The sequence below is a fragment of the Medicago sativa genome, chromosome 2, assembly GCF_051527215.1.
Source record: "Medicago sativa cultivar Bolivia chromosome 2, Bolivia_mono, whole genome shotgun sequence".
NCBI classification, from domain to species: domain Eukaryota; kingdom Viridiplantae; phylum Streptophyta; class Magnoliopsida; order Fabales; family Fabaceae; genus Medicago; species Medicago sativa.
In genome coordinates, this window is record NC_140750.1 from 70232003 (window position 1) to 70255319 (window position 23317).

At 34.8% G+C, this 23317-nt stretch overlaps 2 long non-coding RNA genes across 6 annotated transcripts; one reads left to right on the forward strand and one right to left on the reverse strand.

The window, feature by feature from the left end:
• The first annotated feature begins 9498 nt into the window (after positions 1-9498).
• On the forward strand, positions 9499-11417 carry LOC146950221 (uncharacterized). Of its 2 annotated transcripts, XR_015025465.1 has the most exons (4): positions 9499-10483; positions 10683-10771; positions 10857-10935; positions 11047-11417. It is a non-coding gene; the product is annotated as an uncharacterized LOC146950221 (long non-coding RNA). The 2 variants fall into 2 exon arrangements; XR_015025464.1 differs by having other exon boundaries at positions 10857-11417.
• A 7608-nt stretch (positions 11418-19025) lies between these two features.
• LOC146950222 (uncharacterized) lies at positions 19026-21976 on the reverse strand. Of its 4 annotated transcripts, none has more exons than XR_015027466.1 (5): positions 21169-21976; positions 20908-21067; positions 20616-20750; positions 20001-20126; positions 19026-19383 (listed from the first exon to the last, which is right to left on the reverse strand). It is a non-coding gene; the product is annotated as an uncharacterized LOC146950222 (long non-coding RNA). The 4 variants fall into 4 exon arrangements; XR_015027468.1 differs by having other exon boundaries at positions 19026-19407; XR_015027467.1 differs by having other exon boundaries at positions 20616-20780.
• Between the last annotated feature and the right edge of the window lie 1341 nt (positions 21977-23317).

Sequence of the window (23317 nt, forward strand, 5' to 3'; positions counted from 1 at the left end):
GTGGACGTCCCTTCTGTGATGCCTTATTCTAAGTAATGTGTTTGTCTTGTTTTTGTTTTTCTTAAAATTCCTTTCGTCTTGCCTCAGACGAAAGTGAAATCATGTAGGGCTTTGTTTCAAATACTTTTGTTATAAATAAAAATCGTCGTTTCTATCACGACAGTTACTTTATTTTATTTCGCATTTTCTGGAAAAATGGTAACACATAAAACCAAAAAAAAATTTGTTTTTTTTATTATTTTGTTTTCTTCCTTTTAAAAATCAAATTCAAAAGTCTGCATTTACTCATTAAAATCAATCATAAATCATGTGCAGACTAAACATAAATGAGCCCGTTGAACATGGCAACCCTATGCTCCCTCCCAACTTTGAAGTCCCTGTTTACGAGGCTATGGTAGAAGAGGATGAAGAGATTCCTGATGAGATCAGATGGATGTTAGAACAAGAAAGAAAGGCTATTCAGCCTCATCAGGAAGAAATCGAGATTGTCAACCTGGGTACTGAGGAAGACATGAAAGAGATCAAGATCGGGGCATTGTTGGATGCGACAGTTAAAGAAAGAATAATTGAGCTTCTTAGGGAGTATGCCGACATATTTGCATGGTCATACAAGGATATGCCAGGGTTAGATACGGAAGTAGTAGAACATCGACTACCTCTGAAGCCCGAATGCCCTCCGGTTAAACAGAAATTGAGAAGATCTCATCCTGATATGGCTCTCAAGATCAAAGAAGAAGTACGAAAGCAGATTGACGCTGGTTTTCTAATCACCTCTGAGTATCCTCAATGGTTAGCCAACATAGTACCTGTTCCGAAGAAAGATGGCAAGGTCAGAATGTGTGTCGACTACCGAGATTTGAACAAAGCCAACCCGAAGGATAATTTCCCTTTACCTCACATTGATGTATTGGTTGATAATACCGCTAAGTGCAAAGTGTTCTCCTTCATGGATGGTTTCTCCGGATATAACCAGATCAAGATGGCTCCCGAAGATAGAGAAAAGACGTCTTTCATCACGCCTTGGGGCGCCTTCTGCTACATAGTGATGCCGTTTGGTTTGATCAATGCTGGTGCCACCTACCAGAGAGGTATGACCAAAATCTTCCACGATATGATACACAAAGAGATTGAAGTTTATGTAGATGATATGATTGTCAAGTCGGGGACTGAAGAAGAGCATGTTGAGTATTTGTTGAAGATGTTTCAGCGTTTGAGAAAGTACAAACTCCGACTGAATCCTAATAAATGCACCTTCGGTGTCAGATCCGGGAAGCTTCTGGGTTTTATTGTCAGTCAGAAAGGTATCGAAGTAGATCCCGACAAAGTCAAAGCCATCAGAGAAATGCCTGCTCCAAAGACTGAGAAACAAGTCAGAGGATTCCTTGGTCGACTGAACTACATATCCAGATTCATCTCTCACATGACTGCTACATGTGGGCCAATATTCAAATTGCTTCGCAAGGATCAAGGAATCGAATGGACTGAAGATTGTCAAAAAGCCTTCGATAGTATCAAGGAGTATTTGTTAGAACCTCCAATTCTCATCCCTCCAGTTGAAGGAAGACCCTTGATCATGTATTTGACGGTGTTAGAAGACTCTATGGGCTGTGTACTTGGTCAACAAGATGAGACTGGAAAGAAAGAACACGCCATTTACTACCTGAGCAAGAAGTTTACTGATTGCGAGTCTCGATACTCCGCACTCGAGAAAACTTGTTGTGCTTTAGTCTGGGCTGCCAAGCGCCTCCGCCACTATATGATTAATCACACTACTTGGTTAATATCTAGAATGGATCCAATCAAGTATCTATTTGAGAAGCCTGTTTTAACAGGAAGAATTTCTCGTTGGCAAATGTTGTTGTCCGAGTACGATATCGTGTACCGCACTCAGAAAGCTATCAAAGGCAGTATCCTGGCAGATCATTTGGCTCATCAACCAATCGAAGATTATCAGCCTATCAAATTTGACTTCCCGGATGAAGAAATCATGTATTTAAAGATGAAAGATTGTGATGAACCATTGATCGGTGAAGGCCCTAATCCAGAGTCTGAATGGGGTTTGATATTTGATGGAGCTGTTAATGTCTATGGGAGCGGAATCGGGGCAGTCCTCGTTACTCCTGAAGGAAACCACATCCCCTTTACGGCAAGGCTACGTTTTGATTGTACAAATAACATTGCAGAGTATGAAGCTTGCATCATGGGTATTGAGGAAGCTATTGATTTGAGAATTAAAAGAATCAAGATACATGGTGATTCAGCCCTTGTGGTCAACCAGATTAAAGGAAAGTGGGAAACTCATCATACTGGGTTGATACCGTACAGAGATTATGCCAGACGTCTGTTAACTTTCTTCAACAAAGTAGAATTGAATCATATTCCTCGTGAGGATAATCAAATGGCAGATGCTCTAGCTACTTTATCTTCGATGATCCAAGTGAATTGCCCCAAAATTGTACCTTTAATCAGCGTCAAGTTCCTTGACCGACCTGCTTATGTGTTTGCTGCCGAAGCAGTCTTTGACGACAAGCCGTGGTTCCATGATATTAAAGTTTTCCTTCAAACACAAGAGTATCCGACCGGGGCATCTCGCAAAGATAAGAGGACTCTAAGAAGATTGTCTAGTAGTTTCTTTTTGAATGGCGATATTTTGTACAAAAGGAACTTCGACGCCGTTTTACTCAGATGTATAGATCGGCGTGAAGCATATTTGTTAATGGAAGAAATACATGAAGGCTCGTTCGGGACTCATTCTAGTGGTTATGCAATGGCTAAGAAGGCATTGAGAGCAGGTTATTATTGGATAACGATGCATGCTGACTGTTACCATCATGCCAAGAAGTGCCACAAATGTCAGATTTATGCGGATAAGATCCATATACCGCCGTCCATGCTCAATGTTATTTCTTCCCCGTGGCCCTTCTCTATGTGGGGCATCGATATGATTGGTCGGATTGAACCGAAAGCTTCCAATGGACATCGTTTCATACTAGTGGCCATTGATTATTTCACCAAATGGGTCGAGGCGGCATCTTATGCTAATGTGACCAAGCAAGTGGTGGTCCGGTTTATCAAGAACAATATCATCTGCCGCTATGGTGTTCCTAACAAAATCATCACGGATAATGGTACCAATTTGAATAACAAGATGATGAAAGAACTGTGCGATGATTTCAAGATCGAACATCACAACTCTTCTCCTTATAGACCACAGATGAATGGTGCAGTCGAAGCTGCAAACAAGAATATCAAGAAAATTGTGCAGAAGATGGTGGTCACATATAAAGACTGGCATGAAATGTTACCCTATGCTTTGCATGGCTATCGTACCTCAGTACGTACTTCAACAGGGGCAACCCCTTTCTCTTTGGTGTATGGTATGGAGGTCGTACTCCCGGTAGAGGTTGAGATCCCGTCGTTAAGAATCTTGAAAGAAGCTGAGTTGACTGAAGCCGAATGGTGTCAGGATAGGTATGATCAGTTGAACTTGATTGAAGAAAAACGCATGACAGCTTTGTGTCACGGACAGCTATATCAGTCAAGAATGAAGCAAGCATTCGATAAGAGAGTGCGTCCCCGTGAGCTTAAAGAAGGAGACCTTGTGGTCAAAAGTATCAAGTCATTTCAACCAGACCCCAGGGGCAAATGGACACCTAATTATGAAGGTCCCTATGTTGTTAAGAAAGCTTTCTCTGGTGGTGCTTTGATACTTACAAATATGGATGGAGAGGAGTTACCTCGTCCTGTGAATTCTGATGCAGTCAAGAAATACTTTGTCTAAAAAATGTATAAAAGAACAGCTCGGTAGGTCGAAAACCCGAAAGGGCGGTCTAAACCAAAAATGAGCGTCTCGATGGATTGAAAACCCGAAAGGGCGGTCCATGCAAAAATTAGAGGCATAAAAAAAAAATGTTTACCCTGATGGATCGAAAACCCGAAAGGGCGATCTATGCAAAAGTTAAGGGATTATGACAAGTAACTGCATCAGAATAAGCATCGCTCACTTGGGGCACCTTAGCTGTCAGAAGTTCTCCGATATCGAAGCATCAAAGCAGTGGAATTCAAAGTTGTTTAGGGAACATAGCGGTTATTATGTTCAATGCACCTTCCCCATATTAATTACCATTTTCCAAAATTCTGTAATCTGTGGAGACATGCCTTTGGCCGGTTACCATTTCTATTAAATCAATTTGAGCCTGTGCCTCTTTATTTGGAATTCTTGTTTATTGTATGTGCAAAATTTCTTCCATTTTTATATTAGTACTTGAAGCAAAAAAAAACTTTAAAAATTCCTTTGAAACTTTTGTGTTTTCTTCGAGAAGAACAAAAAGGACAAACATATCATCTTTACAACTAGGTATCATAGGAGCATGTGTCAGCATTCGGTCCGAAAGTAGGTAGATGCAACAAGTAGACATAGTCATTGCTAAAAAAAAAAAAAAAAAAAAAAAAAAAACAGAGAGCTCGCTAAGTTTAAAAACCCGAAAGGGCGACCTAGGCAAAAATGAGCTTCCCGGTGGATTGAAAACCCGAAAGGCCGATCCAGGCAAAAGTTAGGGATTTCAAAAAAAATGGAAAAGAAATATATAAAAAAAAAAAGAAGCAATGACTATTTGAAGCATGAATTTGAGAAAGTGCCTCGATTTAGAAACGGCGACTTCTGCCAGTATTTATTCAAGGGGGCCTTACCCCGACAATGTTTGATTCATCCCCAAGTAATGTTATCTCCAATGAAGAGTGTTGAACGATTGTAGCGTGATGTCGGGCCATTTTCTTTTGGACCTGCCCAGCTGTGTCTCATCAATCTTACAATCATGAGTCTCATACATATTCATACATTCATTTATTCATGCATACATAACACGTATACAACATCATTCATACATAACTACATCAGTCACCTAGAATCTCATTTCGGTCGTGTCTCCTCAGTCCGGTCTTTACTTATCATGGTGTCAAGCCGCAAGTTTCTATAAATGAACATCTTGCATTTACCTTCTTGTCATCAAAAGTGTTATCCCCAGTGTGTCTGGTCCAGAGATGTCACTCGTCATGAGCCCGTTGGATTCCGGCGAACTCTTACCAAGCTGGGTGGATTCTCGCAAATTCCAGCAGCCACACCAAAAAAAAAAAAAGAGAAAAAAAAGAAAAAATACATTTCATAGCAGAGATTATTATTCTAACCGCGATTTCTACGAGAACAAATCTCCATAGTCCAAGCCAGGATCAGTAACGGTAAACCAAGCAATACCGCTATTGCGACTTCAATCTCTCTTAGAAACGCCATTTCTTCATCTATTTCTTCATAATGGAAGATGTCGATGAGTAGAAGAACGAATGCAAGGAGAGTGATGACAATGAGAAGGAATATAGTCATTTTAAGAAAGAATGAGGATGGAGGTTGTGAAAAAATAAGAGATGAATGTGAAGTATTTATAGAAGGAGGGAGGAATGTAGCCGTTAGGGGGAAAGAAAAAGGGGTTACTTTTCACTATTCATGACCATTAAAAGGGGGAATATAACCGTTTATTTAGACGCTGGAAGGCTCGAACGGTACACACAGATAAATCACCTCATGGTAATGAACAAAGATTAACACTTCACATATCAATCACGTCAAGCTGTCAGTTCACCAACGAACGCTTGAGTTTACTTTTCTTTTATTTTGTTTCAAGTCACAAAATTCACCAACGAACGTTTGGGTTTACCTTTTTATCTTGTTTCAAGTCACCAAGTCCACCAACGGACCGATCAGGTTTACTTTCATCATGTTTCAAACGGCCAGTTCCAACTAATGAACAGTTTGGAATCACAATTCAATTTCAATAGTGTCATCCCCAATAGGACTGATTCAAAGAGTGTCACCAATCAAAATTCGTTTCAAGTGGCAGGTCCCACCAAAAACTCATCTTTACCAGTGTCTATCCAAATTTCCCCAGTGTTTGTTCAAAATCTTATCTCTAGTAATTCACAGTGACAGACACATCTTTACTACTTCAAAAGTAATAGACGATTTTATTTCTTAATGATGCGTCTTTACCAGTTCAAAGGTAACAGACACATCTTTACTACTTCAAAAGTAATAGACAAATTTAGTTCTTGTTCGTCTTTACCAGTTCAAAGGTAACAGACACGTCTTTACTACTTCAAAAGTAATAGACAGTTTCTCTCCTGCATTGTGTGTCTTCACCTAATTCACGGTGACAGACGCGTCTTTACTACTTCAAAAGTAATTGACATATTTATTTCTTGGTCGTCTTTACCAGTTCAAAGGTAACAGACATTGTCCTTTACTAATTCAAAAGTAATTGACAAATTTATTTCTTGCTCGTCTTTACCAGTTCAAAGGTAACAAACATTGTCCTTTACTAATTCAAAAGTAATAGACAAATTTAGTTCTTGTTCGTCTTTACCGGTTCAAGGGTAACAGACATTGTCCTTTACTAATTCAAAAGTAATTGACAATTTTATTTCCTGTCATGTTCGTCTTTACCAGTTCAAAGGTAACGAACTTTGTCTTTTACTACTTCAAAAGTAATAGACACTTTTATTGCTCGTTACGTTCGTCTTTACTAATTCAAAAGTAATAGACAGTGTTACGTTCGTCTTTACTAATTCAAAAGTAATAGACAGTGTTGCGTTCGTCTTTACTACTTCAAAAGTAATAGACGGTTTCTTTCCTCGTAATGTTCACTGTTACCACTTCAAAGGTAATTGGCATTCTCTCCTCCCCAACAATCATTATCCGTTTTGTCCCTCAGTCGGCATACGTTCATCTTTGTTGCATTCATAATTGCATCGCATACATACATACCATGATATTCATAAGCATTGCATTCATAACATCTTAGGTCAAAATTGGTGCACTTTCGGTATTTAAGTCTCTTCGGCCCGTCAAATCAAATATTTCATCTTCAAATCGCCGGACATATCATCTTAAATAGGGGCATCTGTCATACCCCAATTTTTGACCCAAGATATTACAGACACGTGTCCTCGAACCCTGATCAGTCTTTGACTTTTCAGCGAAAAATTCGGCAGAGAGGTATTTTAAAATACCTCATATTTGGTTCCGAGTCGGGCCCTCTTCTCTCATTTTTTATTTATTATTATTATTATTATTATTATTATTATTATTATTATTATTATTAGTGTTATTATTATTATTATTATTATTATTATTATTATTATTATTCATTTATTTTTTTTAGTCCAAAATTTTGTCCAAAATATCTACCATAGCTCAACAGGCTGTCAGGTCCTTCAAACCCTAAACAAGGGCAGTTTGTGTCGCTGCTTAAGGGACCAAATGTCTCAATCAAGTCTATAAATACAAACACACCTGCAACCAACAAAGATAGAGAAAAATTTCCAGCAAAAGAAAGGAATTTTTCGACAGACAAGAGTTTTCCAACAAAGAAACAACAGCAAGAAATATCCAATTCAAAACCATCATCATCATCGAACAAACAACCATAACATCATCAACACATAACCTCACAAAGCCACAATACAGTCACGTAAACATCCCTCAACCAAGCATTCAAATCGCATATCATCACAACAACAAACCCTCATCACAAAACAACCATACACAATCGACCATAACCATAAACCCACACGACAAACACGTGAACATCACCGATCCAAACACCCACAGCTCTAAAAACTGAATCAATTCAAAAGGTACAAAAGGGGTAATTTTTTATTCTGTGTTGTTAGATCTGGGGTGTTACAGACCCATTTTTAAAAAATAGAGTTTAGAATAAGGAAGAGAAGAAGAAATAAGCAAGAAACGAAAAAAAATAAAAAAAAAAAAAAACACTTTGGGCTCCGACGCGGCGGCGCCGCCGCGATGGCTCGCCGGCCGCCTCGTCGGAGCCACCTCCGACCACCACCACCTGCCTTCACCGGCGAGAGAAGAAGATAAGAGAGAGGAGGGAGTCTCTCTCTCTAGAAACATGTTAGAGAGAGAAGGAAAAGATAAAAATGATAAAAACCACCCTTCATGTATTTATATTACTCACTGAACCGGTCCGGTTCTCTTAAACCGGACCGGTCTGAACCAAACCCATAAAAGCCCATCTGCGCGCCCCACCAGCCTTAGCCCAATTCAGCTTTTTTTAATTCCTGCACCCCCTTTACTGCTTGCATACCCCCCCCCCCAGCATCTAACTCTATTTATTTTGCATGCATTTTAACATTCTCTTGCATTTTCATATTTTTTTTCTTTTGCACTTTATTCCTTTACTTTATGTTTATTATATCATCACGCATATTTAAATTTTGTCATTAAATACAAATCAATCCAGAGTGCTCTGGTCCATTTTTATTTTCGCATTCATTTTTATTTTATTTTCGCATTACATTCTATTATCTACTATTATCGTATGCATATTTAAATTTTGTCATTAAATATAAATCAATCCAGAATGCTCTGGTCCTAATTTAACTATTAATATTATTTCATTCTCCAGAACAATCTGGTCCTTGTTAATTAAATTAATCCAGAGTGCTCTGGTCCTAAATCTATTTTCTTTCACGCATTTTAATTTCTCTAGCATTTTTATTTTCGTTCTCATGCATTTCTATTTTATTTCTTGTTCGTATCTCATCTCATCTTATTTATTTTTATTTTTTTTATCGCATGCATTTAAATTATTGTTACTTATTTTATTGCAAAATTTAACATGTAATTAGGGCCAATGTAAACATAAACGAAAAATAGCGTGCGTGTGTGGGTCTTTTATTTCTTTACAGCTTTACATATTAAAAAATGCAAAAAGATTAGGTTAGGGACTATGTAGTGATCCAACGTCACTACAAGTCCACCCGCTTTTATTTTTATTGCTCCGTTAAGTTTAATTTTCAATTAATGTTCAAAAACAACAAAAACATGCAAACATGTCAAAATCACAAAAATATTTTCATAAACAAACCTTGATCTTAAATCAAGTGATCGTTCATTTTATTAATTTCTTAATCAAATCATCAATCAATTCTAATTCTATTTCGAGTCTATTTTTCTTTCAATTAAAAAAAACATAAACAAATTCTCATTTGCCATTTGGCTTTTCATTTTAAAACCTTTTTTCAAAAAACTATAAAAAACACAAAACAAATCAAACGTCAATTTCAACCCCGAACTACGAGGTTTTGATCCCTCACGGGTACGTAGGCAGAGGACACTCGTCCTTTCAAATCAATAAAATATAGATAATTAGGTCTCTCTTTTCTTTTATCATTTCAAATTCCATTTTTTAAAAAGCAAGCAAGTTTATAGCACAAAAATTAAATAAAATCAAGAGGCTCTCGTAGAATACTACGAATATTTAGGGTGCCTAACACCTTCCCTAAATATAACCGACCCCCGAACCCTTAATCCCTAAAAAACGTGGTATTTGAACCTTTTTCCACTTTCTTTTGAAAAGAATTAAATGTTCAGTCGTGAAATCAAAAAGGGGTCTTTTGACCGTCCGAAAAATGACGCGACAAGTTATGTTAGATGAGATTCTCGACGATACATATATACTTTCAACTTATTGATTTTGACATGTTTTTTGTTATACCTTTTTTTCTTCATATTTTTTTTGGTGCGCTGATAGTTATTTTTGGGCATACTGAAAAGTTACATCTCTTATTCGATAAATGACATACGTCAATTTGAATGGGAAGTAAATTATAGTATCGAATTTTTTAGGAGTTATTGATATTGAGATCTACAAAGTAAATTGTTGATAGAGGATCCATTATGGATGCTTGATAGAAACCCTCTGCTGCTAATAGATGCTCAAGAGTGAAGGAAAACATGCATTAGTTGTTTTTTTTTTTTATGGTTGCTTGACAACAACCCTCTGCTGCTGTTTTGCTGTTATGGTGTTGCAGATGCTGTTTTTTAGGTGTGGGGTGCGGCAGTTCTGTCTGCTGCTAAAACTGCTGCTATTTAATATATGTTCCATTTTTTGTTCGTTTCAGCCTTGGGAAATTATCATGAGGACAAGCAACAACCACTGAATGCATAGGTTAAGCTTTCTATTCTATTTTGGTTTAGTTTTTTGATTGATATTTTGTACATAGGTTATTTCTATGAAGTATAATGTTTAGAAATGACATTGATTTAGCTTTTTGTTGTTACTAAAATAATTTGAACTGCTTGACATCTTCTTCAAATGAGTGGTTGTTATAAAAATCGGAGTTTATTACATTATATAACAAATACTTTATAAAAGTCTGAATGTATATATTGCTAAACAGCTGTAGATGTTGTAATGCTATGCCCAATCTCTTGCTTTTGATTAAGCGACTTTGTTTTATCGCATATGAAATGATTCTCTGCTCATGATATTGTTGTTTATGATCTTAGCTTTGACATAAAAGGGAAATATATTGGAAACTGCTCTGATGATGGGAGCTTAGTTCTTCAAAGACGAAAACCATGTATATCAGAAGTCTAGCCCAATATATTGACATTATCTTAACGTCGGTAGTCTTCCTTCTCATTCTATTGTTCACTCATACTCACATTCATTCAACCAGTTAGATTTTGCAGATTCTTAGAATTGAAATTGAAAATGAATTGGGAGTACTTATTAGTTATTTTGTTAAGTTGTGTACTCTTATTTTTGGCTTAATAGTTACAAGCACAATAGTATTTTTGTGATTTTTCCCTCGCATTTTTTTAGGTATTAAGTGTTCGTAAGATGAATTTTTTAAATGAAGCACCTTGATTGGATAAGTTACCTAATTAAGCTATCGTTGTAACAAAAATAAGGTGAGGAAAATTTTCTATAATTTCTCTCACAAGTGCTTATGGACATGTATTAAACTATTTCTACAATTGAATTTTACAACGATAGGAGAAGGCAAGGTAGAGGCGGGTTAAGCTGAAAGGAAAATGTGATTAGCGGAGGTTAAACCTGAAAGGAAAATGGCAAGGTTCTGATACATTACTTTCCTTCTCTTTCTTGACTTTAGACGTTCGTGAATGTGATTATTACTTGATTATATTGTTATAAATCTTAGGCATTTAAAATTGAAATTATGTAGGTCAATATAAAATCATCCCCAAAATTGAAATTATGAATGCTCAAAAGTGCACATTAAGAGAGTCCTACTCTTTTTTAGGAATTGGAGAATTTTCATGGAGTACATGTGCACTTTTTTCATTTGAGATGTCTGCTGCTATGTCATGTTTTGCTAACTTGCTGTTGTAGAGTTTTTGGGCCATTTTTTCCGCTTCTGGTGTAGTTCTATTGCCGAATCAACTCACATTTTTATGGTCTCAGAAGCAAATTTCGACGCCTGTTTTGGTATGATGCAGCTAAAGTTTGTGTTCTGTTGCTGATGTTCTAATCTATATATTGTGTACAAGCTACACGTTGTAATCTTTCATGTCCTAATCCATATTTTCTATAGAAGCAATAGTTGTTATAAAATATATAGATTAAAGATGCAACATCTCATGTTCTTTTGTATTATGAATGTCATTTTTAACTTGCCATATCATGATCAAAAGTCTTTCACTGTGGGATACTTTGAATTTGTTGAGTGTTAAAGAATTTTGGGTGGACTTCGAGTTTAATTTCTTCATCTACTACTTTTCATGATGAGGACATAGAATTATTATTTTTTGTTTAATTTGTGATTGGGTATAAATCATTTTATTATTGAAATCCATATCTTTTTTGAACATTTTTATATCATTGTATCTTTATTTGACGCTTTTTTTGAACATTTTTATGTCATTGTGTCTTTTTTGATGCATTTTATTTCATTGTATCTTTTTTTTTGGAACACCTTTTGAACACAATTAATGCTTCTGGTATCTCAAATCACAAAATAAGACTAAAAGTTGGAGTTTCTGTGATGTTAATGAGAAATATGGACCCAACTACATGCCTATGTAATGGAACTAGGTTAATAATCACAAAGATGGGGGTGATATGTTCTGGAAGGAAATGTGATAACAGGAAGCAACATTGGTGATAAGGTGTATATACCTATACTATTCTTGGCACCATCCGATACAAGAATTTCTTTTCAATTTAATGTAGACAGTTTCATATATATCTATGCTTTGTAATGACCATTAACAAAAGTCAAGCGCAGTCACTAAATCAAGTTCATATATACTTTCCACAACCAGTGTTATCACATGGTCAACTTTATGTAGCAATATCAAGGGCTACCTAAAGAAACGGTCTCAAAACTTTGTTAATAGACGAAGACGGTGTTTGCATTGATATTTCTTCGAATGTAGTGTTTAAAGAAATTATCCGAAATGCGTAGACACTAAAAACTTTAATTACTATTGAAAAGTTACGACATTTGAATATTAAGTTGGAACTATACAATGTAATTTTGCTTTTCCCTACTACATTTACATTGTATATGACCCGTGCGGCAGCACAGGTGTAAAGTCTATATTTATTAAAGTTGACCCGGACGCTAACTGTTGCCCTAATTTTAAGCTAAATTATATGCATACTTTTACTTGAAATTTTTAGAAATTGGAACTTTAGAATATAATTGTTCTTGAATGTATGATTTAGGGTATCTCTATCACCCCTAATTTAATTTCCCAAACGTTGTTGGCTTCTACTTGGAAATAGGTATAAAACTTAATAGACTGATCAATTTAATATGCTATATTTATTATTATAAAAAATATGAGTGGATGGTAAGAAAAAGAGAACATGAGTGGACTTTTAATTAAAAAAATAAAATTTAGTATAAGTGAACCAAGTGGATATGAAAGCATGGGTGGCGAACGGTTAATATACACATCAGTCCTATAGGGGTCCTATATATTTCATGGGTGGCAGCTGCCCCTTTTCATTAGTACCTAGCTTCGTCCCTGTACTTAACCTATAATGTTACGTTACGGTATCAAGGACGATGTCTTGGAAGATTATGTTATGGTACAGTACCAACGTCTATGCTTCTTAATATTATGAAATACTATATGACAATCATAACATTCAAAACTATTTTGTTACCAATTACCGTCAAATATTACCTTCCATATGACCCGTGCTTTAGCACGGGTCGATGGTCTAGTTTTCAATAAATTTGTTTCACATGGAGGCACATTACCTTAAAAAAAAAAACTACTATTCCTCTAAGTTATTTAACCACTTGATCAATACAAAAGTGTTTTTTCTTCATTCTAATTCGTCGTGATTAGGATCTTATCCCTAGGGGTGTTCAAATCCAAACCGATCCAAAATAAAACCGCAAACCGATCCAAAAAAACCGAAAACCGCAAAAAACCGAATATTTTTGGATGTGTTTGGATGTTGTTTTGGAAAAACCGCTATGATCGGATCGGTTTTCGGATTGCCTTTTCAAAACCGAACCGAACCAAACCGAACCGCAAAAGTAAATTTTTATACTTATTTATTATTTTATTAGTATTATATATTGCATTAATATATTGCTTATTGATTTTTAATCTTATATATTGCATTAATTTAATCTATATTATTACTACTTCATCTATTTCAAATATAATCAATCATTTTCATTGTGTAATGTTAACTTTTTTAATAAATCTGTGTCATATTTTGTATCAAACCTACTATTTTATTGTGTATGAGTGATATTTTTTTTTTTGGTACAATGTATGAGTAATTAATATTAATAAAAAAATTACATGTTACACTTTGGATGTCCAAAAACCGATCCAAATTAAACCGCATATATTTGGATCGGATCGGTTCGGATTTTTTTAACATAATCATCCAAACCGAACCGAACCGCACGTGTTTTTTATTTTGGATCGGTTGATTTTTTACCTCAAAACCGATCCAAACCGGACCGCGAACACCCCTACTTATCCCTCATTAAACATCTCAAAATATTCTCACGTCTTAGGTCATTTAGACCTATTATAAGACTAATTTTCGAATCATCAACAATATATTTGATTATTTCTACTATGACTAGACTACATTTAAATAAGTGACTCCTTGAATTGAATTCAATTTCCTTCAGTTTTTCTCAGCATACCATGTGCGATTTTAGTTTAGTTTTGTAAAAAAAAATGGTGCGATTTTAGTCAATTATATTGATTTTTTTTAAGGAAGTCAATTATATTGATATATTTTATTCCTTGACTTTTTTAATAAAAAAAAACATGCAAACAAGAAAGTATGCTTAATTGTATCTTTGTAATGTTATTGGTGAAAAGTAAAAAAGCTAAAAAAAATACAAATATTATTAGGGCTTCAAAGGGTATTTAATATCAACCACATGAGTTGAACACCACATAATTAAAAAAAGGAAGGGGCATTGGTTAAGGGATCAAATATAGTAACATTTGCAATGAGAGGTGTGTAATCAGTGCATTAAAAGCTGAAAAGTATTTTTTTTTATTTAAAATTTCCTCTTTTGGCTTCCTTAACCAGTGCCCGGGGGCACTGGTTAACATGACCCTTAAAAAAATTGCTCTTCTCCTTTTTAAAATTGCTCATTCTTACCCCCAAATTTTCATATTAACCCCAATACAAGTTAAATGCCGCTCGGTACCAACGACAGTTAAACTATCTTGAGCACCAGCGACAGTTAACTTGCGCTCGAGAGTTAAGTGTCGCTCGTACCCAACGTGATTTAAGTATCGTTGGTATCGAATGACATTTAACTTGTGTTGGGGTTAATATGTGAATTTTGGGGTGGGAAAGAGTAATTTTGAAAAGGAAAGGACCAATTTCCCAAGATTAAAATAGTTGATACATCTAAAAATGCATACTGATCAAATTAATAGTTGTTTAGACCATAGAGGCACAAGAAGGGACGACAATGTTGATTATTGTCGTTCGTCAATCGACTAAGATGGTGTGTTCTAGTCACCCAGATTAAGCTCTAGAACGACGACGTGAGAATCATGTTCTCTATATTTAGACAACATAATTCGGATGAATCGATCGAGTTAGACGCTTCAATATTGGTAAGATCTTTTCATGATATTCGGGAAAGTTTGATATCCATGACCTACGAAGAAATTAAAGCTTGTATGAATAAACGAGATGAAGAATTTCTTTTGGTTGATCCATGATCTTATTTGTGTTTAATTTTGCTTTTTTTTTGTAGATGTTTAATTATGTCGTTTTACGTTGTTGTAGAATTTGGTTTAATGACAGATTTTATTATTTCCTGTGTTTTGAACACAATTTGAATATATAATCTGAAACGTGACAAACCTCCCGAATCACAACTTTTAGCACAACCTCTACAATTTCAGATTATATAATCTGAACGAATATTCGGTGCGTGTTTAGATGATATAATTCTAATGAATACAAAAATTGGATTGTGATGTTACAAGCAAGATTCAGACGGTTTGTGGTTCATTTTTGACAAGTTTGGTTCATTTTACATGTTGTATTTGATTGTAGTTACAGTCCAAGATGGTGTTGCGACTATAAGGTCCCGTTTGTTTTAGATTTTTTCCAAAAAAAAATCTATTTTTTCCTTAAAAAAATCACTTTCTATTTTATTTTGTTTAGGATTTTTAGAAAAATCATTTTATCAAAAAAATCTATTTTGACCCTAAAATGAAAAGTTAATTAAGTTGGTCTACAACCAACTTACACCAATTAGTATAGTACACGCTAGTATTTTTTTTATTTTATTTTTTTATAGAAAATACGCACTAGTATTTATCTTAAGACCCGATACTTAATAGGTACCTCCATTGTGGAAAACTTTTTTGGGGATCTTGTAAGACCTAGGATCTCACTTAAGACCCTCATTCTTAAGTGGACCCCACAATACATTATATTAAAATAATCATTGTATTGTTACTTTTGTTAAAATGTAAATGATAAAGAGTTATTGGTGAGACCCATTTAGACTTTTTGTTCGAGGGTCACTATTAGAGTGATTGAGTGCTTATTAGATACTGTTATTAAAAAATTATAAAAGAGTGATGTGTATACGGGAGACCTGTTTAAGACCTCAAAATTGAGTGTCTCCATTGTAGATGCTCTTATGTGATTGGAGAGGATCCAAACCCTCTTTTTGGTTGGTGTCTCAATGTTGCAATTTACTTATTAATACATATTGTTTTATGAAAAATACTAAGGACACAGGTTAAAAAAAACTAAATTAAAAAATATTTTATTGGAATTGTATATTCAATATCTTAAAACTTGTGAAAAATTATCTTTTCAATATGAAATTTGTCTTTTTTTTAACTTATTAACTTGTGCCCTTAAATTATACAAGGAGCACAAGTTAGCATTATCCTTTTTTATTGTTTAAAATTTAAGTGAGTCTCACTAAGTTATGCGAGATTTATATAAATTTAAAAAAATATGCACTAAAAATATGTGTTGTTTTTTTTTGACATAAAAAAATATGTGTTGTTAACATTAACCTTATATGCGAATTTTGCCGTGCTTTCTATGTTTCCGCGAGACCCCAACAATTAGGAACTATGCTCCTTCGACAAATGACATTATGGTATTTGCGATGGCATGAATTGGGGATGTTGGTTGTAACTTTTTATAACAAAGCTGAATCTTTTTTAGTACTTTTGTAACAAAGCTGAATTGGGGATGCTGTGACTTTATAATAAAGCAATGAAGATAGGGAACTAAATTAACGATTGATGTGTAAACTTATTAAGATTAAGATAAACTAGATTGCCGACCCGTGCGCCGCACGGGTCTTATAAGCTGAACGAATTCGTATATAATTCCGTATCTTCGTCGTCTTCGTTAGTTATCAGTATCGTCAGCCCTTCATCCGTATGCACATTGGTAAACTAATATGCTTTTAAACAAACAATGAACCTAAGTAAGAGAATTCCCACCTAACGAAGAGCTATTAATACAATAAGTCTGTATCAATAATCAGTGAGAGGAAGGCTAACAAATGTTTCACCACACTATGTTTTTGTCTACAACGTAAATTAATGCCCTTGGGAAGCAAACAGCCGTCTGACCCAAAATTGAATAAATATCAGTCTAATTATTTATAAAGAATTAAAACTATTTTTTTCCATTGTTTTTAAAATCATCAATAGAAACTAAAACTATATATAATGATTGCCATTGTAATTTCCATTGCTTCTTCATTGTTTTATCCATTGTATTTATCACCGTCAACAACAATCACTTCAACTTCTTCTACTAATTTCCACGTATATGCGCACTCAGTTAGAAAATTGAACAACAAATACATTTGCCTACCATGAACAATCACAACTAACCAATGTGGCACTAATAACATATCTTAATGAACTAATATAAATCACGTTGGGTCAGACCACTGCAAAACGTTTCTTTTTTGGAAAAAATCTAGTGAACCAAATATTTTTAAAGTTAATTAGTTTGAATACGTAACTTATGACTGTTTAATATTTGAATCAAATGCATGACTTTTATCAGGAGTATATTATATGCGATAGATTGTTAAATTCTTACAATTTGGAACAATTGTTATGAGCAGTCCATGCTTATATAGGTTGGAGGCTAACATTTTAATTTATGATATTGTAGCATGCTTATTCGCCTACTTTTTTTAACTTTGTAATCAAATGTGTCTGATTCAGTCCGTGTTTGCACATAATCACAAAAGCAATTTGCACAATATTTGATCCCTAAACAAAGTAAATCATTGGCTTATAACTTAAACTGATAATTCACTTCATTGATAAAGGATTTAACTTAAGAATCATGTGATCACCAATACTGGAAAATAATATTGCATATGGCTAATAACAAAAATTGATGCTTCAATACACTGATAATTGCCAAAAATTGAAATATCAAGCCAAAAAGATCCCCAAGAAGGCCAAAACAACTAAATGAAAACAGCAGGAAACAAAACTCAAAAGACACTTGAAAACTACGCGATCTAATTTCTGCTTAATTGCCAATCACAGTAACATAGATAGTGTGGTTGCTTCCATCCACCGGCGCACCAATCCTCATCCTCACACCTTCATAAAGTTTGCGAGCATCAACAAAACGCTTACATTGGCCACCTATCTTGCAGTGCATATACGGAGTTAGAGCCAAAAAGCAAAACACAATCCCGAATGTTTCCACAATCATCCACCATTTTCAGGGTTGTGGCCGCCCTGTCCAGAATCTGCTCACATCGACCTTCATATTTCAGTACCTACGCAAGTAAAAGTCACAGAAACAAAATGTGCATTACGTACAAAATCAGTTTGAAGTTTGTGTTGAGAGGATTAATGGTTCTTTTTTTTTTTTTCTCTAAAGGATGGAGCTGATTTTCAAACGCAGCTTGTTGACAACCTCGTCAATCTTACAAACATGATTATTCATCAAAGGACATGTTATGTAACCAAACAACATGTTACGTACAAAATAACCACATAAAAAAGATCAACATGTATTTGGTGAGATATATACCAGTTAAGCAGTGGTATGCAAGCAAGGTTTCAAAGGTACGTCCAGACATTTGCAAGACGGATATGTGAATTTGAAAGATGGATTTACGAAGGAGAAAATAAGGATGAGTTTAGTTACAACATGATTGGCATGTATATATGGGTGTAGAGAACCAAGCGTTGGAAACAGACTTAAGTGGGATGTGTGGGTATCTGTTTCAATGTTATGTCCAGACATTTCTAAGATGGATGAATGAAGGATGAGTATAGTTCCAGTATTATTGGCATGTATATATAGGAGGGTAGAGAGCAATGCATTGGAAACGGCTGATGGTGTTAAACAACCAAGCTGATATGGTTCCATTATGTATTCCATGTATAAATATAGTTAGGATAGTGAATAGTTAAGTAGACTGATATGCATGGGAAATCGCTTTTGGTTGTGCTGAGTGGAGAAATGTATTTTTCCCATGTGGTTTACCAATGGACAATATTAATTGTAATTAGTTTTTCAAGCATGGAAGATTTGAAATTCAAATTGATATGAAACTCAAAGGGCAATAAAACACGGTGACCAAAAAACCTTATTCTTAAGATTTTTGAAATTCAAATATTGAATAGAATAGGAGGGAAAAAAATTAGTTTGAATCAAATGCATGACTTTTATCAGGAGTATAATAGGAGGTTCATATATTATTTCTAGCAATCTATAGAGACCAAACAATCTCTCCCAACAACAACAGACTGAGCCTTTTGTTTTTCACTCCCCACAAATACACATTATGCTGCAACAAATGTACCACAGGATCTACATGAGTTACAATTGACACTCCAATCCACTGATAAACCTTCAACCAAACCACAACACTTCATTGACAGCAGAGGAATAGATGTTCCTCGCTCTAATTATTGTCGGAACAGAATACAAAGAATGAATTATGATCTGCAGGCCTAATGTTTCTTGTGATTAAATTCAACATTTTCGGCAGCCTCTTCTGCAGGAGCTTCCACACGAAAATCTGAACTTTCAACACATCACCAAACTGTTAGAAAAACCAAAAAGCAAAAGAATTCAATGCAACAACCAACATAAACATAAATTAAAAACTTGTATTTTGTACTAAAGCACTTGCAGAACAAAACAAATAGTAGAATAAAAGCTGCTCCACAAATAGTTATTATTTCAATTACCATTTCTTAATCATAAAATGAAGTTAAAGCTTGTTATGACAGCTTTTGTATCACTGGTTGTAGGAAGAGACTTGTTGATGCATATTCTAAAATTACTCAAGTGAGCATATTCTTGTGGATAAAAATTACTTGTTGGATTTAGACTTGTGAATGAACTAATTTTCAAAACATACATTTAGGCATTGAATAATATAACAGGAATGAAGAAAATTTCAAATCTAAAAGCACGCACTTGTAGCACTAAAAGACATGAAAGACGAAAGTGAAATCCAATAGCAAACATGTAACAGGAGAAGTATGTAACGCTAAAAAACATAAATAAAAGATGTTTCAATAAAACTAAATGCTTGGAAGAAGGAAACAACTCAATCTAAATCAGGATTCAAGCCACGGCAGGCAATCACCGCAAAAACCGTCAATAAATCTATATGTGAAGAACAATTACCTTGATTTGTGCAAGTAACATACAAAGATACCAAAAGGCACTCCTCACAATCAGAAACATTCAACCTACTGCCTCTGCTTGAACCTCCTTATTAACTTAAGCAGTATGCTATGTTGCAGCAACTCTCTTGCAAAAAGGAAAAAGAAGATTATAAATAAGGATTAAAAATGAAAGAGAATGAGGGATGATGAAACAAAAAAGCACAAATTAGAACTAAATAAACTCACACTTCAAGTCTAATTCCTAACTATTGCAGAAATGACAAATTGCATATGTTTACAAAAGTTTCTTTCTTAAAATGACGGTGAATTTTCTTCAATATCCTTAATAGAAAGCACCCCTCTCTAAAATATTGAAAAATCACACATTTTTAGTCTATGATCAAGTTATCAATAAGCAACCTTAAACTAAACCTGGGAGACAGCAAGTAAAGTTGGAACTGAAAATCCAAACATAATCATTTTCTCAACATCGTTAATTTTCTGAAAATGATACTAAAAAATAAACTATTCTGAATGCTGAGATTCAACAACCTTAAGTTAAATTACACCAAACCAATATACAACTAATAAAATTGATGCAAGTACCAAATATTAAAAATAGGAACATGCTTACCTAATTCCATATCCAGTTCTTGATCTTCGACATCCCCCTCTTTAATAATAACTGAACTATCTTCCAATGCCCCGTCAGCTTTAGCATACCAAGAAATTCTTCTTCCGTTTCTTCATATTCTTCAACCTCAGAGTCCTAATTTAAACAAACCCACAGGATTAAGAACTGTTAAATATTAATAAACATAGTCAGCAAGAGAACATGTTAATCACAGAACCTTGTAGACAAAAGGAGATATAAGTCTACGAAAACACTAAAAACTGATATACATGAAGAAACTGTAAAGATTAACCTCATCGTAATCTTCGGAGTCATCATCGTCACTATCCTCATCCTCGCCGTCTTCATCCTCTACTTCATCTCCATTAGTGAAGTGAAGCAGTTTTGAATTGAATCAGCACACGACTTCCCTTGTTTCAGGAGTTGCTCAATCAATCGAGCCAGTGCCATCACTAAAATTCACCCAATAAATAAGTTAAAATCATGGTTTGTAAAAAAAAAAAACAGATTCAACTGTTTGACTGTGTGTATTAGTAATGAATGTAAATATTACCTGTGAAAAAATTGAACCATGTCGGCGGAACCTTCACTGCTGCAATCATCATCCTTCTTCTCTGCTGTCCGCCGACCATCATCAGCTGTTTTCTCTACTGTCCGCCGCCGTCCACGAATTTCGTAAATTTGAAATCTTTTCCGTTTTTTTCATCTGGGTTTTGATTGTACTTTAATTAGCGGCGATGGTTTCAGCGAAGAAAACAACACCGACAACATTAATTTATCTCCATTGGAGTTGACGGATCCAGCGGCGGCGGTGATGAAAGAAGAGCTCATTGAAACGAAAAACAACAGCCTAACTCCGATGCCGGTTCCGACGATGATGACGGTGGCGGTGGCGAAGATGTCATAAAATGACTGTCATACAAATGAGGAGGGAGGTGGTCGCCGGTGGAAGAGAAAAAGATCAAGATGGTGATAGATGTACAGAAACGAACCAGAAGGAATGGTTGTGTTTCTTCTGTTTTCACAGCATTTTTTTATTTCAAAAAATTAGGAGATGGGAAGAGAAAGAGAAAGAGAAAGATGACGACTGAACTATTGGGAGGAGATGATTTTGTCTGGTGAAGCGTGTATTCTCTATAATCTATACTAATTGGGAGGAGAGGATATCTCAAACCTGATTGGTCAATTGTGTGGTGGAATACTTGAGCAGTGTGCACCTAAAGTTTTATTTTGAATTCAAACAGCCAAATACCTTGGAGCCAAATTATTTTAGGGTTAACTCATTAGCATTAATTGCTGCTAATTTGGCTCCAAATCTTTAGGGTTAAATGGTTGCATACCTAATAACTTTAAGGAATAAGAGAAGAGATGCATTTTCAGCAGTAGCACAACATACACAATAGGATGATTTGAGAAATAAACTAGTGTAAACTTTGATATTGCGTTATTTCAAAATAGATGACTTGACTCGTTTATCTAAGCAAACGTAATTAAAAGTCTGAGTTTAACTTATTAAAAAAAAATCCTTCTATACTCTACAATAATCGTCGTATTTGACAAATTCTAATGGATTAAGAAAAATAATGATTAAATTATTATGGATATAGCTGCACGAATTTAGAACACTATACATAATGACAATAAGAATGAGAATTACTATCTCTTGAAGACGTTTTCTTAATGTTGATTTGATGCTGTTGAATCTCTCTTTTAAATGATTATCAAATATGATACTCCTCTTCTTGTTTTTCAGTTTTTGATGGGGTGATTACAAGTATATAAGTTTTTTACGAGAGTTAAGAGTTCTTAGAGTTATTGTTCATATGCTGTAAGACATACATTTATCGGGAAATGGAAAGGTAACACAACCTTTCAAAAAATTTGTATTCACTACGATCACGGGAACCCAATTTTCCGTGGTTATAGAGATATTGGTGGTTGTCGAATCTTGCAGATATAAAAATTTCATATTTTAATAAAATTTTTATATTTTAAAATATCAAGTTTGAACATTGATTCTTCGATCTTAATCAACGACCACTAATGTCCTAAATGAGTAAATATGGGAAATGTTGACTATATGAGAGTCATGCGCTCTTTTATATTCGGTCATATTTAGAGGTCCTAAGGTTCTTTTGTACACCCTCCGGTCACTATTATAAGCAAAACTTTGTATTTTAAATTCATTCATTAAATAATGTATGTGGTCTACAATAAAGTCTATATACATCATTAAATGAATGAATCTAAAATGCAAAATTTTGCTTATAATAGTGACCGGATGGTGTATTTGCTAGATACCCTTTGATATTTGGATAAGGAGTTGGAGGTCTTGAATTCAAACCCCTTATGAGAGGAAAAAAAAAAAAGGGGAATTAGTCATTTTAGTCCCTGAATGGGGAACGATTCGTCAATTTAGTCCCTGAATGCAGATAATATGCAAAACAGTCCCTGCATGGTCAATTTCAGGGACTAAAGTGACTAACGAAGTCTACATTCAGGGACTAAATTGACTAACGGAGTCTGCATTCAGGGACTAAATTGACTAACAAAGTCTACATTCAGGGACTATTTTGCAATTTATCTGCATTCAGGGACTAAATTGACGAATCGTTCCCCATTCAGGGACTAAAGTGACTAATTCCCCAAAAAAAAACTAACATAGCAACTGATTACTAAGATTTGCCATTAAAAAAACAAAA